Source organism: Hippocampus zosterae, chromosome 1, assembly GCF_025434085.1.
Source record: "Hippocampus zosterae strain Florida chromosome 1, ASM2543408v3, whole genome shotgun sequence".
Taxonomy (NCBI): domain Eukaryota; kingdom Metazoa; phylum Chordata; class Actinopteri; order Syngnathiformes; family Syngnathidae; genus Hippocampus; species Hippocampus zosterae.
In genome coordinates, this window is record NC_067451.1 from 10,212,519 (window position 1) to 10,233,015 (window position 20,497).

At 42.2% G+C, this 20,497-nt stretch overlaps 2 long non-coding RNA genes across 6 annotated transcripts; both read right to left on the reverse strand.

The window, feature by feature from the left end:
* Positions 1–13,275: 13,275 nt before the first annotated feature.
* Positions 13,276–14,738, reverse strand: LOC127607799 (uncharacterized). The gene is made up of 2 exons (XR_007964152.1): positions 14,420–14,738; positions 13,276–13,986 (listed from the first exon to the last, which is right to left on the reverse strand). It is a non-coding gene; the product is annotated as an uncharacterized LOC127607799 (long non-coding RNA).
* Positions 14,739–15,938: 1,200 nt separating this feature from the next.
* LOC127607405 (uncharacterized) lies at positions 15,939–19,005 on the reverse strand. 5 transcript variants are annotated; one of them, XR_007964085.1, is made up of 5 exons: positions 18,748–19,005; positions 18,248–18,500; positions 17,972–18,061; positions 16,335–16,445; positions 15,939–16,226 (listed from the first exon to the last, which is right to left on the reverse strand). It is a non-coding gene; the product is annotated as an uncharacterized LOC127607405 (long non-coding RNA). The 5 variants fall into 5 exon arrangements; XR_007964090.1 differs by having other exon boundaries at positions 16,335–18,318; positions 18,417–18,500; XR_007964080.1 differs by having other exon boundaries at positions 16,335–18,061.
* Positions 19,006–20,497: the final 1,492 nt, after the last annotated feature.

The following is a 20,497-nucleotide window of genomic DNA, read 5'->3' on the forward strand; positions in this document are numbered from 1 at the left end:
AACAGAACGCATTACAGTGACAAGTGTGTGTGCGTGTGTGTTTGTGTATGTGTGTGTGTTGGATATTAAACAAACACATTAAGTTCTTCAAAAAAAATATATATATACTATATATTCAGGAAAATTTGAGAAATCCAGTGTTGCTGTTCAGAGAGACTGCCATATAAAATCGCTTGAAGGAAATGAAAAGAAGCCTGGCTCGCATAGCTCTCCAAATAAGAAGCCAAGCGCGCACGCTTCAACCTGATTAATGGTCCCTCCCGGTTGAAGTTGACTGTAAAACGTACATAAACCAAAAGAGAATGAAACATTGTAACTGTAAATTTAAACACCCAAATGTTCAAGCAAACTTTTTAGTTGAGGAACGACTGCTAGTGTTTGCTAAAATATCATTTGAAATTCCCGAAGCTGGCTCAGAAAAATTTGCAGAGATGTCACAGCCAGTGGTGTCGATCTGTGGGGAGGTGAAGGGGAAGAACATTGGCGGTACCTACGAAGCCCCCACTTGACACAGTTTTTCAGGGTTTTTTTCCTATAGTTTAACCCTTTCAGGGTCCGCACCCCACCACAGGGTCAACCAAGTTGTCAGTAAGAACCTTTCGGACTTCCAACCAACGTAATGCTATGCGCGATATTTTTTTATTTGGGATCATATGCGTCATCGGAAAATTATCGCTACCGCCGCCACCCGCTGATCGAGTTATTGGCGGGGGGCCCTTTGTGACAATAAATAATGGGGGGGGGGGTCACAGATTTTGGTCATGCTCATTCTAAACATTCAAACATCCGCAAGTTCGACACAAACGAGGTAACAACAGTCAACGGATATGTAACTGTCGTGTTTACACGCAAAACCCAGATTTGAAACTAAGCGTCATTGATTAATCATGCTTTGCATAATCAATGAACCTGGGTGGATTCAAACAAAAGGTGCTTCTTTCTTCTAAGTTGTGCAGTGGCGGTGAAGATGTTGCGCATGTGCGTGTACACACTTGCCTGTTGTGTATGCTGAGAGCAACGTCGTGATCGCGTGGTATCGTACGTCAAAATGCGCTACTCCACTCCTAAGCACGACTCGCGGTGAGAGAGAGAGAGAGAGAGAGAGGCCAGGGCGCTGCCTAACTCTGACAAAACACACCCGACTTGACTCTTTTTCTTTTTGAAATGCCATTGCTTGTCTGCATGCATACAGGATGAGAAATCTAACTTCTTAATTGCCAATTTTAAATGCCAAATTATTTTAATTAGCTTAAAAAAGGACACTGATACATTTTCGGTCTCAGAAGATGAGGCAATGAGAAGAGACGAACAATGAGATAGTTAAATACTCAGTCGAGATCAACGATTCATGGTGGCTGACCAACAGAGGGTGCTAGGGTACCGGCCCACTACTCAACAAGATGACGTGAAAATAAATGTAAGAAAAAGGACATTAGGCATTATATATCCGTCCATCCATCCATTTTCGAATTCGCTTATCCTCATGAGGGTCGCGGGCATGCTGGAGCCCATCCCAGCTGTCTTCGGGCAGCAGGCGGGGTACACCCTGAACTGGTTGTCAGCCAATTGCAAAGCACACATGGACAAACAAACATTCCCGCTCACACCTATGGACAATTTAGAGTGTTCCATTAATCTGTCATGCATGTTTTTGGAATGTGGGAGGAAATTGGAGTACCCGGAGAAAATCCACGCAGAGCAGGGTTACCACATGCAAACTCCACACAGGGAGGCTGGGGATCAGATTCAAACCCACAACCTCTACACTGTTACGTTCACGGTATGTAATGTTCGTCAAACGGTCGTCAGACCTTCGTGAGACGTTTGCCTGAATGTTTCTTGTCGCAAGGAACTTTTGAAAATCGCAAAAAATGTTGGCGAACGTTTTGCGATTATTTGCATCATCGAACAAACATTGATGAACTCTGACGCGCACGCATCATTTGAAAACGCTCACAACCGTTCGCCGCTTAGTGGGAGAGGAGACTGTCGTCAAAAGTTCTGCATGCACAGTGACTCATCTTCAGTACAAAAGTATGAGCATTTGGGGCCACGATTCCTGTTTTTGTGGCATGTGAACCACCCATCAGCACTGCCTGAATGACTGAAAGATATCACGAATGACGTACTTTGAACTTCGCCCGGCACTGCAGTGTAAACTTGAAAAACGGTTTCACGTCTCATTGTAGTGCTGCAATCTTGAAGGCAAGTTTGCTAACATTCTTAGCTAGCTTACATTGATACTGCTTGGCTGAACATCGCACAATTTTTAGCGTAGATTTACATGACGACGTCCTTGTAAGAACAGATTCCTGTTGCTTTTTTAAATGTTTCACATGAATACAACAGTGTTGATAACTTAAATCTCCTCAAAACATGAAAAAAGCTGTAAATGTACATGCCACAGCGGAAGATGGCGACATCACTCGCTCATGCGGCAGAAGCTTTTCCTCAAGGATTTTATCTGAAAGCCTTTTCTGAATGTGATTCACAGTGAAAGTCACAGTCAACGTACACCATAACGTGCGAAAAGCACAAACACCACAACATCCCGTCAACTGCGTAAAACGTTAGCCGGAGCCTGTCCAAACATTTGGAATTTGGTCTGGCGGCAGTCCGAGAGAAGCATCACAGAGCTCATTTTTTCCTTTGGAACAATACTCATATTAAAGTGTACAAGACGTGACAATCAAGAATGTGAACGTGGCATGGCCCAATGCCACTTGGCTAACTTCTTGTGTGTGCTCGTGCGCGACTGTGTGTGTGTGTGTGTGTGTGTGTGTGTGTGTGTGTCTGTGTGTGTGTGCGTGTGCGTGCGTATGTGATATGCAACATCTCAGCACTACTCTGCTCTAATATTGCTCTATTCTCGATGCTTGTTTTACTGACTTTGGTGTGAAGCCGATGGCAGTCACGCAACTCCTGGTTTGATTCTTGCCTGATTAGCCCAATTTTTCTCTTTCAAGAAGCCTCTTTGAGTAGCTTGAGACTGCCGCTTAAAATAAATTCTAAAAAGGAGCACAAAGTGCGAGAAGAGATGTTAGGATTGCACAACATAACCTGACGCAAGCGGTTAGCCAATTTCAGAGACTTGTATGATTAATTCGTTTAAAAATGGTCTTGCCGAAGCACCCCTGAGGCTGGATTTCTGCCGCGTGTTTTTCCGTGGCACAGTTGGCCTATTGTGCGCGTCATGGAATCACATATGTTTTGGTTGAACTTTGGCCAAATGAGGATAAAATTCCATTGCCGATCAGAGTTTTGATGATGCAAGTAAAGCGGAACCATGCAAAGGCAGTTTGACATTTTCAAAATGACAGTGAAATCAAAACCGCTGTCAGTTTGAACTATATTCATTAAATGGATCAGAAGTGTGTCCATCATTAAATAAGGAACATGATTGAATGGGACAAACATCCAAACTCACAAGTCACAAAATCAAGAGGGTGGGAGCTGATTGTGAAATGAGCCAAGGTTGGTCGAATCTCAAGCTCAGATATTCACACAGAGACCACATGACTTCAATCACTTGGCCACACCTCTTAATGGGCACACGTCCAACATTATACAGTAGCTATTGTTACTGGGATGTGGCTTGTGCCAACATACCGTTCTCAACATCCATTCTCTTTCTCCTGTTTCATCCAATCCGGTGTTTTGCTCAACCCCCATCCAAAACTTTTGAGGGTCACTTTGAAGTGAACTTTTAACCTTTGGGCTTCCGTCCCTTTTGCCAATTGATGACCCTGCAGATCAAAGGGAGGGGGCAATATAAAGAAAACTGCCATATGCACCCTTAACATCCGAACACCCCCCCCCCCCCCCCCGCCCCCAACCTCCCCACAATTCATGTAAACCTCAGGCTTTCCCGTGGTATTACCATATTGTGCTGCGGGGCGCAAGGAAGCTTCCCGTTTTATCTGGGCCCAGTTCATAGGAAGTGGCTTGCTGTGTTGTTTTGGTTGAAATGCGGAGGGTCAAATGCGAGCCCCGGGGGCATGTTTAGGTGAAAACTTGGCAAGCTCTGACCCAACACCCCTCCACTTGCCTGTTACCTTGGAGAAGGAGACAAAGTGAACCTCTTTTAGGCCGGCGTGCTATGTAACTCAGTAGCACTATGGCGACTTTGTTATTGTGCTAAGCTAGAATTTTCATGTATTTTATTTTTGTCAATTTTAACTTGTATTTCTCCTGTGCGATTCAAAATTTAAATACATATTTTAACTTTGGTACATATGTCCGAACAATATTTGTGACTTGTTCTTTTAGTTATGAGCTTGTTGAGGCACATTATTCACCTGACAGCCAGGCTAACATGTGCTAGCTAAAACACAGATCTTTAACTACTCTACGTTAGCGTAATCAGCTTCATAAGAAAACCACATTTAAAATAATGCCAACATAATGGAAATTATAAATGCTCACTTTTTAGAAATAACTTTCTTTTTTTTAAGCAACTATTAGTACATTTTACCCTTTCAAGGACAGGATTTCAAGGATAACCTTACCTTGTTATCACATTACAGAGTGCATGAAAGGGTAAAATGCAAAATACTTTTTCTTCTACCTACCCAAGTATTTTCTATGAAGATACTTTCAGGTACTTAATGCAAGACTTTGGTCTGTGAGTCTCAGGTGAGTTTGTGGCGCAGCGTCGAGCTGGGCAGTCATCATTGTTCTGGAGCCGCAAATCACCCGTGCCGCAATCAGGCGCCCCGATCTGGGCTTGTGTGAGCTCCCGCAGTTCCTAATGATTCCTCCGCTGATTGTCCTAACTGGACTCCTGTCTGTGGCGGCGGATTAGCATGGATTGTTTTTTCTCTGCGGCATACGGATTGGGCCGTGTTAGCATTCACACCTCCACGCGGCACCCCGGGGCTCTGGAGCGGCTCACAGATGCAAAGGAGAACATTGACTCGATCCAAAAGTCAACTTTGATAGGATGGCTAATAAGTACCCATGCGTTTATCAGGATTTCCTCAGCAAAGTAATGCAATGAATGGCATGATTATACCTAAAAATGTAGTTTTGAAAATAGTGGCTGGGGCATTTATGGTGGCCAGGTTTGCTATTTGTCACAATTTGAGTTACTTTTAAACCAGTAGTTTAAGAGTACCAAAACTCTTCATAAGGAAAGAGAAGTTCTCTTCACATAAACAAATGTGTGTGAACCAAAGAAATCCCCATTTCTCAAATATCTATGCAGATAATGCTTTAATTTTTGCTTCACTGGCAAGCATGTAATACATGACCTATGAGGGAAAAAAATTGAAGTTCGGTTTACATGTTGTAGGGGCCAATTTAAAATTTGTTGATTTTTGTGGCGTGTTACATATTCCGTGTAGTCTTGATACGTTGAATTGGCATATTTCACAACCCAGTTGAAATATTTGTCATGATTATTCATTCTTTGTTGGATTAATTGTTATGACGTCACGTGACTGGCGACAATGCGGAGAAGAAGTAGCTGGACATGAGAGACAGATGAGGTCACCTGAAGCCAGAAGCGATATAATTTTTTGACAAACAACCCAAAAGAAGCCTTTTTTTGGTATACCTTTCTTCTCTAATAAATAGAAAATACAAAGAAGTCCTTGTCCTGTTTGCGTTTAAGACTCGTCATTACGTCGGCCTCGAAGGTGTGATGTCTTTGCGGAATAGCACTGACACTTATTAATTAAAAGTTAAAACAGTCTTTCTGTGTAAATATCCCATCGTGCAACACTTGCATCCTATTGTCCACTGTGGCCTATATACAGGATGTACAAAATATTTTTCTCTTTTAAATGTTGTAGTTGCAGCTTATAATCGGGTGTGCCCAATAGACCAAAACTTGCGGTAAGTCTTTTTTTTTTTAACCTATAGTTGTTTCCATCATCTTGTCTCCGTGGCAGTGAGCCTCAGCACGTTGTTTGTGCAATCGCGCAAGCATTGTCATTGGGCTCTCATATTAAGGACACGTCACATGTCCGAAAATGACCACATTTTGTATCTGTTAGATTGATAGGCTATAGAGATGCAGTTTGGAGAAGTATGTGAGGCCAGATTTGACCTGCATACTCATTTGGCTCACAGAGATGCTTCAAGCGATCTTCTGTATCTCATTGCAGGTCATATTACACCATATAAACACACCTACGGCGACTTCTACTATATCGCAGCGGATCCTCTTGTGACAACAATTTAGTAGCAGACTGTACTAAAAGTAATGCCCTACACAGGAACAAAGCTAAAGCTGATTCATGAAAACTAACATCATCATCAAAACAAAATTGAAAGAGCTTTTTTATTGATGAAAAAAAACATATTAAAAGCTATTGAAACTATAATTAGAGCGAAAATGACCGACCCTAGTTTTCGTCTTCGTCAACTAATTTCATACATAGTTGTTATTTTACTATTATTGTTTGGTCATGCAGAAAAAACGAGGTCAAATGTGTCTAGGAATCATATTTTACTTTATTGCACACTATTAATGACTTTTTTTCATGCACAAAAAAAATTCCATCCATTTTCCGATCCGCTTATCCTCCCAAGGATCGCGGGGCGTGCTGGAGCTTATCGCAGCTGTCTTCGGGCACTAGGCGGGGGACACCCTGAACTGGTTGCCAGCCAATCGCAAGGCACACATCGACGAACAATCATCCGCGCTCAAACTCACACCTAGGGACAACTTAGTGTTCCTCTATCTATCTATCTATCTATCTATCTATCTATCTATCTATCTATCTATCTATCTATCTATCTATCTATCTATCTATCTATCTATCTATCTATCTATCTATCTATCTATCTATCTATCTATCTATCTCTCTCTCTCTCTCTCTCTCTCTCTCTCTCTCTCTCTCTCTCTCTCTCTCTCTCTCTCTCTCTCTCTCTCTCTCTCTCTCTCTCTCTCTCTCTCTCTCTCTCTCTCTCTCTCTCTCTCTCTCTCTCTCTCTCTCTCTCTCTCTCTCTCTCTCTCTCTCTCTCTCTCTATCTATACACTGTATATATACTGTATGTATAAAACTAATACTAAAACTAATAAAAATTGAACTAAAATGATGCGTTTTCCCCCACCCCAGAAAAAAAAAATACTTTAAAAACCTCCAAGCTGGCTCTCAAAATTAATTAAAACTAAGTAAAAATAAAATAAAATAAAGTTCAAAAGAAATAAAGACTAATATATATTTTAAAGAGTTCCCAACTACTATAGTCTTGGACTATAAATGACCAGTGATTAGCTGACGACCCCCCAGCAAGCTTTCTACCTGAATGAGAACAAGAAGATACTGGAGAAAATGAATGGCTAAGGTTGGATTTTGTGTGCCAATCAGACCGGGAGCACGTGGTGAGGGAGGTCAACAAACAAACAGTCAGCGAAGGCACATATAGAAGGGAAATACTGAACATTGCCTGGGGTGTACATGTCCTCTGTCAAATCATCTGTCCCTGTGTGACTGAGCAACTCTTCTTAACATCAGACAATTACCGGTACGCTGAGTGACAACTCGTCTGTCCAGTTTTTTGGAGCATGATGTCACATTTCAGTCTGCATACCACACCACCTGCCACTACGAGGATCTTACTTGACTCACAAATGTATGCATTCTCACCACCCGCCAATCACTCCTTGCTCTTTGCTCTTGTTTGGTTGAGGGATTACAACGGATTGCCGTGATACTTCGTGGAAAAGGCGAGGCGAGGAACAAAAAACAAACAAAAAAATACCATTCAATGCAGACTATTTTGTTCACTTTTCTTAATTTTGGCGTGGCTTATTTAGGTTTTACTTTGGTGGAGGTCTGCCTCACTTACTTTTTAGCACCAGTGTGTGTATGTGTGTGTGTGTGTGTGTGTGGGTATGTATATCCATCCATCCATCCATCCATTTTCTGAACTGCTTTATCCTCACAAAGATCGCGGGGGGTGCTGGAGCTTATCCGTCTTTGGCTGGGGGACACCCTGAACCGGTAGCCAGCCAATCGCAGGGCACATGGAAAACTATCCACGCTCACACTCACACCTAGGAACAATTTTTGGGTGTTCAATCAGCCTGACATGCATATTTTTGGAATGTGGGAGGAAACCGGAGCACCCGGAGAAAACCCACGCAGGCCCAGGGAGAACATGCAAACTCCACACAGGGAGGCCGGGAGCTGGAATCGAACCCGGTACCTCTGCACTGTAAAGCCGACGTGCTAACCACTGGACCACCGGGCCATGTATGCGTGTGTGTGTGTTTATTTTATTTTTACTTAGTTTTAATTAATTTTGAGAGCCAGCTTGGAGGTTTTTAAATAATTACTTTGGGGGGGTGGGTGGGAAAAAGCATAATTTTAGTTAAATTTTTATTAGTTTTAGTATTAGTTTTATACATATACAGTATATATATATCTATATATATATATATAGATAAAGGGCATGTATATATATAGATAAAGGGCATATATATATATATATATAGATAAAGGGTTAGATAAAGGGCAGAGGAAAGCCGTTGTAGTGGATGTAGCGGTCCCAAGTGATGGAAACATCAGGAAGCAGGAACACGAGAAACTCGAGAAATACCAAGGGCTCAGGGAGGAGCTGGAGAGAGCCTGGAAGGTAAAGGTGACAGTCGTGCCTGTGGTGGTCGGAGCACTCGGGGCAGTGACCCCCAAACTAGATGAGTGGCTGCAACAGATCCCGGGAACAACATCGGACATCTCAGTCCAGAAATGTGCAGTGCTGGGAACAGCAAGGATACTGCGCAGAACCCTCAAGCTTCCTGGCCTCTGGTAGAGGACCCGAGCTGAATGAGGGACGGACACCACCCGAGGGGTGAGATGAGGATTTTTATATATATATATATATATATATATATATATATATATATATATTATATACAGTATATATATATATATATATATATATATATATTATATATATATATATATATATATATAATATATATATATATATACAGAGAGAGAGAGAGAGAGCGAGAGAGAATGGCTGCCTAAATAAATGTTTTTGGGGTTTTTTTTTTACTGCCTATCCTTTTGGTTCAGTAATCGCTAGACGTGCGTGCGAGCTCAGGTCGGCTTGAGCCCGAGTTGTTTATCTAATGCTCACATATTGACATTATATGTCTGTGCGCTCGCACCTATTGTATTGTCGTGTTTACTTTCAGCAGGGGCGGGGCTCGGGGTCCAAGGTGAAGCAGGGGCGGGGGTTGGCGGTCAATCCCAGGAAACTCGGCGCGCTCCAGAAACCCGAGCTTGGGCCCGGCTGAAGACAATGAACAGAACACGTGAGAGGTGTTGCACATGGCATCTAAGGTTACCTGTTTGTCTTGCCTCACTTTGAACTTTTGGCCCGATGGGAGCAAACCGCAGCTCATCTCACTTTTACCACTCCTGCGCTGCTCCACCTTCATCCCAACAATTACCCGACACATCTCTGTTACGTTGCACCTGGCCCCGGTTTGTGTGTGATGGCTTTGTGTCCTGCCCCAACAAATCTTTATGTGCCTTGTACGTGAACGAGGTTACGCAAAAACTACTGGCTTGCTTTCCACACATCTTTGTTGTTGGAATAAGAACATGTTTAGCTTTGACGAGAACACAGATCCAGATTTTTTTCCTCACTTCATGTTTCATCTTTTCCCTCATTTACTCATTTAATCTACTCACCCCTGCCCATTTTTGACTTGACTTAAAGTCATGTATATTCCAGTATTCTGATAAATGCCTGGTGAAATTGACACACCGCAGATAAGTGTTGTGAACCATCCTGTCAAATTTGAATGATTGCTAAGTTTATAAAATGATGCGTCAAAATGATGAAAAACAAATCCAATGTCTCAGTGGGTGTGCCCTCAATATTTGCTGAAACCACACCGAGGTTAACTGTCAACTGAATATATCAACGAATATGACCACTGCAACTGGGAAAATACATTTGCCTCAAGGCTCCGCTGGCTTGAATACATCACACGGGGTCCTCACGATGCTCATCTACTGTGCGACGATGAGGCACTCTAATGGGGCCAAACCTGTGCAAAACCCCGGTCCACACACTGGCTGTCAAATCAGATTAAAAAATAAAAATTTATGCCCTCCTTGCGGTCCCACCTTTCTAACTGTGACATGCGCACCCTCACGGTCAACAATGAGTCACTCTAAAACGGCCACGCCAGCCTGAGGCCCAATTGCTAGTTGACGAATCGAACTTGGGAGGGGGGGGGGGGGGGGGGGGGAATGCTGTTCTCCTTGCTCCTCTGCCCTTCTCTGTGTGACCTGCATGCACTCACAGCGAACAATGAGACGCTATAAACCAGCCACTCGATCTGAAGGGAAGTTGCATTTTTAAGGATGCAAGGTATGTTGGGCTAAATATTTATTGCCATTGTGCTGGATAAGTGATGGTGCGAACAAAGGAGCTGAAGTTCTTCTTCTGTGTAATGGCTGAGTTGTGAATCATGCCAGGGCCCAAGTCTGTTATTTTAGCCACACCCCAACAATCTGTTGTTTTGTGAAATATACTGTGGCTCAATCAGTAGATATTATGGACTTATCCTTTTTGCACGTTTTCAGCAAATATCCTCAAAAGAAAAAAGTATTTGGGGTGGGGGGGATCTCTGAATTTGCAAGATTCAGATTTAATGCTGTTCTAATCCTGAAACAGGATTTTTCGCCTCTAAAGAGTCTGTCATTGTAATTTAATGACTGCATGGCAAGTATTCATACTGTGTAAAAGTTTGCGCAGAGTATTACATCCAGCGCTGCCTCATGGCTCTGCACCCCCCCCCCCCCCCCCGTCGCTCTTTCAATTTACCGGTAGCTAACAAGCCATTATGGCGACTGATCTCTTGAGTGCATCACTCACTGACAGCACACCTCAATTTCTGTATGTTTGCTGTCTGTCTCTCTGGACAAAAGCACCGGTTGGAAAGATCCTCCCACATTTGCTGTCAGGCTTCATCCACCCAATCCATCCATCCATCCATCCATCCATCCATGCATCCGTAGCACACAGGTGAACAGCATCTGGCAGCCAGACAAACTGGACTTTCAAGTCCCACACCAATCGGACTGTGGTCCTCTCACCTGCGTAAATACAAGAACAACGAGATGAAGGGTGGAAAAAGAGCGAAATTGAGCGATAGTTCCCAAGCCTTGGGTTACTAGGGCGCGGCGCCATACAGAATAACGCACAGCTGAGCAAACGTTCATTGCCACAGGACTTCACCTGTTCCCCTCGCTAATCCGTCGGCGCAACACGGGCTCGCATGAGACGTTCTTTTATGGACGGCTGAATGGAGATTTCCTTTGAGGTTACGCAGTTGATACATGTCACTTTTGTGCCGTGGTTACATTGTAGAGTGATTGCCCGCCTGGGGCGACACATACCCCCTTTTAAAGGTGCACCGGCATCAGTTGGAGGTATTATCCTGTAGACGTATATGGATGCGATTCAGGAAATCCTTTCATCTGCAGGCAGAGGTTTTTAGCTCATTGGGAAAATGTAGCGTGGAATGGAGGAGACTAAAGCTTCTCGATGACTGAGGAGCTCACATGCTGACATGGAACACTTGTCCTGGGCCAAAGCTCTTAATCGACCTGGCATTCATGATGTAAAAACTGTCCATTCTGATGTGGAAACTGTTTACCAAAAATGCTTTCCACACATTCCGGAGCGCAGTGCCAGTGCAGTAACAAACAAGTTTCGCAACTGCCATGAGCTATCACGATTATTATTATTAACTTCTGTTAAAGAGCAGCAGGGTGTACTAGTGTAATTTTCCAGCTTTAATTGAGACAAGGCACATATTTTTCGTAGGGAAAAAAAAAATCTTATGAGAAGTCACCAAACAAATTCCACATAAACTGTGTTCAGGCCTGTTGCTGATGCTGTCGTGGTACACTCGCCTGACTTGTGTGCAGGCAGCGTGAGGTGGGCTCCCGCTCAGTGACGGTGTGGATGTGGGTATGAATGGTGGTTTGTCTCTATATGTGCACTGTGACTGTCCGGCGACAACTTCAGGGTGTAGTCTGACAGCTGGAACAGGCTCCAGCGACTCCATGCGACCCTATTCACAATAAGCGGTGTTAAAAATGGATGTGTGGATGGATGGAGGTGTCCAGGCCATTCCATTGAATCGGTGCACGATAGCATGACCTCATAGAATGTTATTAAATACAGTGACGTGCGGTAAGATTCAAGGCCGGTGAGGCACTGACCTCATCACAGTCAAACGTATTATCAACCTAATGTATAGGTTTTTTTTGACAATTAGATTGGCAACAATTTGTTTTGTTTAAAGTTCCATACCAAAAGTACAAAAACAAAACAAAAGAAAATACATTTACAGTACCAACAACTGTATAAATAAAATATGACCCCAAAAAAGTGTTCTCTCCATTTTTTTTCGTCAATGATGTCAGGTGAGGCTGGGCCCCATCTGCCTCCACTGACAGCACGACACTGATTAAATACAATTAATACTACATTGAACACTGTAAAAATACAATTGGTTGCCTGTCACTAGTTCATAAATTTAGACTTTACAATCAAATAGCAATATTTTTGTGTGTGTGTGTGTTTATTTACAGTATATATTTATGCCAGTGATGTATAGTGACCGAAGGAATAATTAAATGGTCATATGTAAATTATGACAAGTTTATCTTTATTTCAGTATTGTAACGACATTGTTCGGTGGTGTGCCATGTGAATTTAAAAAATAATAATAATATGGGCCTTGGTGCAAAAAATGTTTGAGAAGCACCGACCCTATATATGTTATGATCTTCCTGAAATGACATCATAGCTAGCTCCTCTGTAATTTTAGTCCTTGGCTTATTTTTCGGAAGTTACGAGTGAACTTCAGAGATGAACTCTTCTGCTCTTTCTGGCTTTAAAAGTTTTAACTGGCTTTTCCTGAACACGCTGCACATTTTGTTCTCTGATGCCTTTTGAATCAGTTGCGAAACGCTGCTGCTTTGAATGATCATCTTGCAACATTCATGCACAGAACTGCGTATAATGGCAAGGGAGCAAAATGACTGTGATGATGTCTCAGCATTTAAGGGGGAGGCATGGCGAGTTGAAATCAAGTGAAACGTATGGCACCGGGGCAGCCAGACTCAACACCTATATGTGATGAGTCTCTTCCTCCTTTTTCACCCTCTGTGCAGGTTTGGGCCTGAAAGACGTGCCAGACCTGCTGCCAAAGCATCGGCCGCCACCTCACCCTGCAGACATGGCTGATACACACACCGACGCACACACACGCACACGCAAACGTGAGTTTCTTTTATGTTTATTTTTCTGCATATTCAGCCACCTGAAGAAAATAGTTTCATCGTGGAGAGTATGACTTAAGCATCATGTTTTTTTTCGGGCGATTCAGTTGTTGATCAGTGGTGTCCAACTTTGAGGAGCTCCCTTGCCTTTTCGTGCAACACCTCATATTTCTTGATACATCCCTTAATGTTCTGCACTGTAGAGCGTGAGCTATGCAAACCTCTTTCGATTTTTTTTTTTTGGACTCGCTATTAGTTTAGTCACTTTTGGGGGCTGAGCACAGCGCAGCAGTCACTCATTACAATCCCTAATTTGTCCTTGTAAGCATTTCAAGGCATACTTTACAGCAATTGTGGTTACTCAGTTACTTGCATTGAAACATTGGTTTTGTTGTGTTTGACAACAGGAAATGAGAATCTAATTGATTTTGGGTACAAAGCCAAAAATTATATACATTTTTCTTGATGTTTTGAACATTGCAATCGAGGGCGTTAGCAGGCAACTGCCAAAGAGATGACACACGTGGTATGGTTGAAACCGTTCAATTCGACAAGGTCAGCATGAAAATTGAGTGGCACAAAAATTACATGTGAGTAGTTGGCAATCAGTCCAGGATGTACCATTCCTCTCGCCCAAAGTCAGCTCCAGCTGCCCTGTGACCTCAATGAGCACAAGTGCTATAGAAAATGGTTGGATGGCCTTGGCTGAAGTCTATAACTTAGAGCAGAGGTGGGCAATTATTTTTTGCATAGGGCCACATGAGAAACAGAAAATATTATGGAGGGCCGGATAAAAAGGGTGAACTAAATTCGACATAATATTAATTGGATTTCTTTATTTAAAAAGCAGTATTTAGCATTTTTTGGTACATTTTTCAGACTTTAAGAGTACATTATTCCATCGTATCGAACGGGATTTGCTTGACTTGGCACTACTGCGGGCTTCCGTATTGTCTCCCCCTTCCTCCCTATGCTCTGCAACTTCAAGTAACTGTGCCACCTGGCGTTGAAATGCCTGTCATTACAAGTCCAAATTAAATGAATGCAGTCGTTGACATCGAACCTTAATTGTGTACCAACCTTCGGCGGGCCGGATTAAAAAGACCAACGGGCCGGATTTGGCCCGTTGGCCATAGTTTGCCCACCTCTGACTTAGAGTTAGGCTGTATGCTGTGTTGAAGTTGCATGTGTGTTAAGTAGCAGTTGTTTGAAGATGAGCCATTTTCTTCCCCTAACATTGATGCTAATTTAGATTAGCCTGTCTGTGGCGTCCCATTATATGTTAGCATTGAGCTACCACACGTTCATCGGGCATTTATTTTTTATTAATTTATTCTTATTTTATTATTTTAAATATTATATTATGACATTTTACTGATGTTTGGAAAGTAACACCCGGAAATGACTTCGATTTGCATCACGACATCGGGGCGTTGGGTTATTCCAGTGTTTCTTAAATAGTGGGGCGCGTTTGTCCTCGGGGAACAGCTTTTTTATTTTTTTAGTCCTAAAACAACGTGCAGTTGCACCTCCACAACGTTAGGGGGCAGTGGCGCTCTCATTGGCAGAGTTTGCTCAGGGAGTATTCTCAGGGAGGAAATATGACGAGGCGTATGTAGCACTTGGCTTCAATGTGACTGCGGTGGCAGACGAGGGAACATCGATGTGCTTACTTTGTCTAAAACTTTTGGTAGCGGACAGCATGAAGCCAAATAAATTAAGGCATCATTTAAAGAAATTACACTCCAATCACGCTGATAAGCTGCTTGAGTTTTTTTCAGCGAAAACGTGCCGAATATTGCCAACAATCATGGCGCTTTGTGACTGCTACTTCAGTATAATAATACAGGTCCCGGCTACACATTGAGCAGGAGCCGAGAGTTGCTGTATGCTGCTTCAAACCTTGCTTCGAAAAGCTGTGCATTGCAAAACGTGCTCAATGTAGCCATTAATCCAGACATCCTCTTTGATTTAAAAATTTAAAAAAATCTTAAATTATTTAATATATTTTTGTTTTGCTGGTTAAAGTTTTTTAAATAAAATATTGTGCTCCCGAGATCATGTTGGTGATTAGTTTGAATGCATTACTAGTTATTGATTTTATGTAATTTTATTTTTCAGTATCGTATGGTTTGACATGGTCAGTCAAAAAATATTTACTGTTAAATTAAGGATTTAATGTTATTTTTAAATTTCAGATGCACTTTAAATCTTCTCTGTTCCAATTACTAAAGCTATTCTTTGTTGTAAGTTGGTCCATCAAGTTGGTCCATGTTACTTTCTTTTTATATTCTCCGATACGTTAATGAGGATACAGTGTTATGCAAAGGTGTACTTATAACAATTTTAGAGACAAATTATACTATTTATAGTCATGCGGGGTCAGGGTGGGGGGGGGGCGTGTGAGATGTTTTCCTCTTCCTGAGGGGGCATGACAGAAAATAATTGAGAACCACTGGGTTATTCAAATGCGGGAGCAAATCTAGACACTCACGCGCGTAAACGGGTTATTGCAAAGGTTTCAGAAATTGTAGTTTGGACCTTAACCCGAATATTGACTGCATGTATGTTGCACATACAGTGCATTTGACAATGAAGTTGGACTTGACTTGATGTAAATATAGGAGCCTGCCATCAAAACCCTCAAATGAAAGTCCAGTGAAGTGAGTCACAAAGACTTTGTTTGGCATTGTTAATAATCATGATGATAAAAATAGGAAATATTCCGGCAGTTGGTAAGAAGGTGTCACATGTTGTGCTGTACATTTCTATACTTTTTTTTTCTGGCGATGTGCATGCCTGCTTGCAGCTTCTCTGCTCCCACGCATTCTTGTCATGGCTTGGCTGTGTGTGTCTCCGTCTCGGATCATGGAGCCGTCACACACTCCTGCCATGCGTCAGCGTTTGACACAACCAGGCAACGTTCACACGGTCCTCCCTGACATAAACACACTGTAAACACCAACACACGCATGCGAATGACTTGTCATTTGTCTGTCTGTGAAATGCAAGTCTCCCTCGCACCCCCTGTGCTATTTTTAACGACTGGAGTACACCTACCTGCATTCTCGAAGGCTGGGCCACACCCATGGTGCGGTGTCCCGTGTGTGTCAAGGAGGGAAAAATAAGTCAGGTGAAGGAATCCTCAATACTAATGCAGTGTTTCCCAGTCTTGATGAAGCAAAGGCACCACCAAACAATATATAGTTAATATCATAACATTATTTTTTTAAGACAGTACTGTACTGCTAAATGCAATAAAAAAACATGTTAAAAAATAAATTTGAAGTGTTTTGTGGAGAGTTGGAACGGATTAATTAAATTTCCATTAATTTCGATGGGGAAGGAAGATTCATGGTTCAAGTGTTTTGAAAGGCAAGCCTCATCATAAAGGTACTACTGTGTATAAAAATTTACTGGCAAAATAATTCACTTTGTCTGAAATCTGAGCCTGTTCAGTTGAACACAAATCGATTATTCTATTGTATCAATGGCCACAGCACCTTCTTCCATTTGGTGGACGAATATTTCATTGTTCTACCTGTCACTATTATTGATAAATGAACAAACAGACATTATTTATTATAAATAAACAATATTCCGACCAATAGCTCTCTATTTTGATGACGGTGTAAATCCGACAAACCGTTGATCGAACTCGATGACTTAGTGTTGATTATTTCAAAGACACGCGCAGGACGGCGGATCAGCGAGAGGGAGGGCTGTTTCTTTGTGGTTGTGGTCACAGCCGACGTCCATCTTGGCCAATCAATGTGGCTCCTTTCATTCGCTAATCACGCACTAGTCTTGACATACAGTAGAGGAAACACATGTACTTCATCAAGTGTGCAGTCGGAGATCAGTTATGAGCCCACCCACTGTGCTGCCCAGTGGGATGATTTTTAAAAAAGATTCAGAGGGTTTAATGTTTATGAATGAAATACATTTGGAATCCACCACACATACCCCCTGAGCTTAGAATCTGTTTGCCTGTGCCCCAAATTAAATTCACCAAACTCACGTTAGACTATTTCGACTTGTTTTGAGCAGGTGTAAATTTAGAGTTTAATTTTGTGCCACAGACACACCCGCACTGCGCTTGAACACCCAGTTTTCCAGACACACGCTACTCTGGAAATCAACGACCGTATACTTATATTTGACAATTTCCCTTGGCACACTAATACATAGCCACACTGTGGTTGGGAATCAGGTGTGTATCACTGTGTTGGTAGAACGGTAGACTAGTGGTTAGCACGTATGACATACTGTAAGTGGTTGGTACTTGTGGCACAATTTTTTTTTCCTTCAAAGCATTACCACCTATGTACCCGTAGGTACGGCGCCGACTTATTGTCACACGCTTGCAGCATGTCTGGTGATTGCACAGGACATTGCTGTCCCACGTCCCTCCCTCGTCAGTTTGTTGTCTAGTTTGTTTTTTAAGTCCCAACTGTCATCGGGCAAGTCGACTGCCCAAATCTACAGAAAATAGCTTTACGATAGTGATTGCTTTGTTTGATGTTCGTGACTGTGCTGCCCTTGAGGCTGTGCTCGTTTTGAGGTGAGTCACACCTGAGCGTGTGTAGTGTGTTTCACACCAGGAAATCAATGTAAAGATCACTCACAGTCCTTTGAAGGTTTTATGCTGTATCACCGTATCTTATCAAAGGTATGTCATCCGATTGTATCTTCACCTTTTAAATTTTTTCCTTCGCTTCATCCATTTAAGCCACACTCAAAACCACCTTTTGTTGAATACACCTTGCCATCTGCTGGACCCCTTCCTAAACTCAATGACAAAGATTCGCGTGCCAGACATTTGTTGAAGAAGGTGAGATGCATCATTGAATTCAAGCAAAGAGAAAATACAAGTGCTTTGCTGAGATGGGAAACTGCCAGCCACACTGTCAGTGGCCTCTTGATTAATTAAAGTGACAGTGGTCGCTTCAAGTTGTAATATCACCACTCACCACTAGATGACAGACATGCCTTTGTTCCGCTGACATTGGGTCTCATATTGTCCAATACCCCTTGAGTAGCCCTATAATTTTTTTGGAAGATTAGGAATTATAAACAGGACAAACATAGACCTCAATATTATTAACATTTTGAGTGAGTTGATTTTTGTGAAAGATGTACAAAATGAGTTCTTGCACTTGGTTTCTTGTTGAGCAGTTTTGTGCCATCCTTGATAGTCCTTTTTATGCATGCGAGTCCTTTGCACTGGGAAAAAAATCATAATATGTGATTATTGTGTTTGATTGCTCTCCGGGGGGGGGGGGGGGGCTGGGTATTAGTGTGACATTTTTGGATAGTGGTGTGTTGTGACATTTTTCTCATGTCCTCGTGATTCGATAAACGTTGAGAAAACCTGAGCCGGACTGGTAACCTGTCAAGGCTGACGTTTGTCATTTGTAATTTTGACAGGGAAATTGGCATGCACTTCAGAACGTTACTCGGAATACATTACCGTACTGTAGTTTCCTTGGTATGCTGCCAATCTTCTGTTTGATGCTTCACCAAGTATTTGCCCGGTTGCCAGGTGTGTCTCATGAGGAAGTGCAGGGAACGAATTATGCGTCTACCAGGAAAATGGAAAGATCAACCAATCCAGCATATATTTCACACGCATGACTGACAGCTTCAGGCAAAATCAAATACATCGTGTACAGTGGAGGTTTGGAGGGAAACACTTTTGATTTTCCAAGCATAGTGCATCCATCCATCCATCCATCCATCTATTTTCTATTTCTATTTCATGCCCCACCCACCCCCCAAAAAATGTCTGTGCTTTCAAAATATGTTATATTACTTTAAAACTTCTTGTACTACAAAATGGTACTACAAAACTACTGGTTACTCTAAAATGGTTCAATGATTTTGTTGTTTACGATGATACTAATGCAGCGTGTTATACCGGAGACAAATTCCTTGTGTGTTCTACATACTTGGCCAATAAAGATGATTCTGATTCTGATTCTAAATTTTTGGTGTTTTTTAAAGAAGAAACATGCCCTGTGACGAACAGGCGACAAGTTCAGGCTGTAGTCCGCCTTCCGCCCGAAGTCAGCTGAGATAGACTGTTGAATGGATGGATGGAAGGGGAAACAAAAAAGATGAAGCAACTGTTTACATAATGTATTATAGAAGTGAGCCACATCATGAGGTACACTTGTACAATCGAACAAGTTCTGTGTCAATCATTTCCTTACTTCATCAAGGGATCAAGGTCACTTTTGAGTGACGCTGTCAGAGAGGTATGTCACAGTGTGGCTATTATTGTGATTTTTATAATGATATTGATTCGACAGACTTTGAATAGTAAGGATTTGTTTCCTTCCCACAGCGCTTGCCTGTGCCTCACAGCGTCGTGTTCTTTGTCCTTCCCGCCAGCTCGAGGCACGTTGCCATCTTCCTGGGTGACGGAAAGAGCAGTTGAAGCCTTGCAAATCTTACCCCTTCCTTTCCTTTCCTCTTACTTCGTCACTCTCGGTCCACATTTTGCGCCTATAGGGTTGTTTGGGTAGATAAATGTGAGGCCTGGCTGTGGACCGCGATTTGTGACTCAACGGGTGTGCAGCCTGAGAACAACTTTGACTGTTTTTGATGAATGGATGGAGGGATAGATAGATAGATAGACTCAGACTTGGTCTTAGTTTTACAGTTTTGTGCTTTCTACTGTCTTCGTTATTAATTATTGTTTTGTCGTTGTATAGATGACATTTGCGCCATGTACATCACTTTGTATCCAGTGATTGTTGTTTTAAAGTGCTCTACAAATACAGTTGAGGTGAGAGTTGAGTAGATGGAAAACTCCCCCCGGCCCCATTATTGTGATCTAGAACTTGTAATGAGGTCGCACAAGTTCACACACCCGCTAATAATTTGGATGGGGGTGGGAAAGTACTGTAACCGTAAAAATAATACATGCATAAAATGATGTAAGTATCAATGGAACTGTTAATTTAAGCCTAACTACATGCTTAAAAAAACATACTCTAAAGCTTATAAATATTATTTAGGTACAAACATGTTTTTACTATTTGCTGTGTATGCTTCAACTGTTATTCAAAAAGTCAATTACGAGCACATTTATAGTTTAAAAATCAGTATACTAGTCCCAAAAAAAAAAAGGTTTTGTATTGGCAAAGGAAAAAGTGTTTACGGACACCTCATACTCCCCATTCTACATGTGTGTAACTTCACACCGAGCCCCTCAA